The following is a 1,590-nucleotide window of genomic DNA, read 5'->3' on the forward strand; positions in this document are numbered from 1 at the left end:
CTTATAAGCCTAACCTTCAATATAATACACCCTCATTCTTTTTTTTTAAGGTTGTTTTTTAATGTTTATTTTTTCAGAGAGAAACAGAGTGCAAGTGGGGGAGAGGCAGAGAGAGAGGGAGACACAGAATCTGAAGCAGGTTCCAGACTCTGAGCTGTCAGCACAGAGCCTGATGCAGGGCTCAAACTCACAAACCGTGAGATCGTGACCTGAGCCGAAGTTGGACACTCAACCGACTGAACCACCCAGGCACCCCATTACTCTGGACATTCTTGGCACTATTATTTGGCACCTATGGAAGATATGCCATCTTCTGGCTTCTCAGATCCTCCCAGAACCTGTTAAGATTTCCCATCTGTGCAGCCTCTCTGGGTGGCTTTCCTTTTTCATTCTCTCTCTCTCTCTCTCTCTCTCTCTCTCTCTTTTCTTTCTTTCTCTTCCTTCTTTCCTTCCTTCCTACTAAGATTCTTTTTTAAGTTTTTTGTTTGTTTGTTTCTTTGCTTACGATGGATATTGAGAATTTTTAGGGCTTTTGCAGTGGAGGGGGAGGAGTTGTACTGTTTGAAGTGTTATGTGTTCTTTTCTTCATTATCTTCATCTTCGTGACACTGTAATCCTCACATTATCCCATATACCTCCTATAAGGAACCTAGAAATTTCCATCACATTTCTGGCACAATCCCTTCCCAACTCTGTTCTGCCTATTAGGCCTCTATTCTGAGCTGTGGCTGGCATAACTGTCAACAGTTTTCTAGGCATAGAAGCCTTAGGGTTTGACTTTCACAGATAAGTGCATTGAACTATTTTGGGATCCCCTCTTTAATGATGTCATGCATTAGTCCAATGTTTCCAAGGAATATTTTATAGTAGCAACCTGAGACTTCTCTTTTGAGACTTTGAAGTCCATAATTTTTCCAAACATCATTTGAATAACATTCTCAATTGGACTATCCTACTATCTTTTGTGTTGAAATGTATCTTTGGTAAATAGTTTTATTGAAATTTAATATTTCTACAGTATTTTCTTTATGTATCATTTTGTCTTTTATTTTTCCAGTTTTGTTGAGATATAATTGACATATAACATTGTATTAGTTTAAGGTATACATCATGATGATTTTATATAGATGTATTGCAAACTGATTACCACAATATGTTTAGTTTATATCCATCAACTCAGATAGTTACAACTCTTGTGACAAGAACCTTTTTTTTTTTAGGATGTCTTTTTTTTGGGGGGGCGGCACTAGACATCTGGTTCTTGTCTATATTTGGGAGGTGCATTTCTGCATGCACTTTTGAAATGTTAGGTTTTGAAAGAGCCTTCTTTGGGGTCTATTATATCACATTTCATAGCATTGGTCTCATCAAAATATCAAGATATTGAGTTAGCTGAGCTCTGTCTTTTGCTTTCATACTTTCCAATCTGTCATTTCCATGTGTCTACCTAATGTGCCAGATACTTTATATACATTCTTATTTTACCTATACATTTGCCCTGAGGAGTTTTCCTGTTGGTCCTAGATGAAGAAACTAAAGCTCACAGAGTCAAATGATTCCAAATATTACAGCAATTGAGCCAAGATAAAT

The sequence above is a fragment of the Panthera uncia genome, chromosome D1, assembly GCF_023721935.1.
Source record: "Panthera uncia isolate 11264 chromosome D1, Puncia_PCG_1.0, whole genome shotgun sequence".
NCBI classification, from domain to species: Eukaryota; Metazoa; Chordata; class Mammalia; order Carnivora; family Felidae; genus Panthera; species Panthera uncia.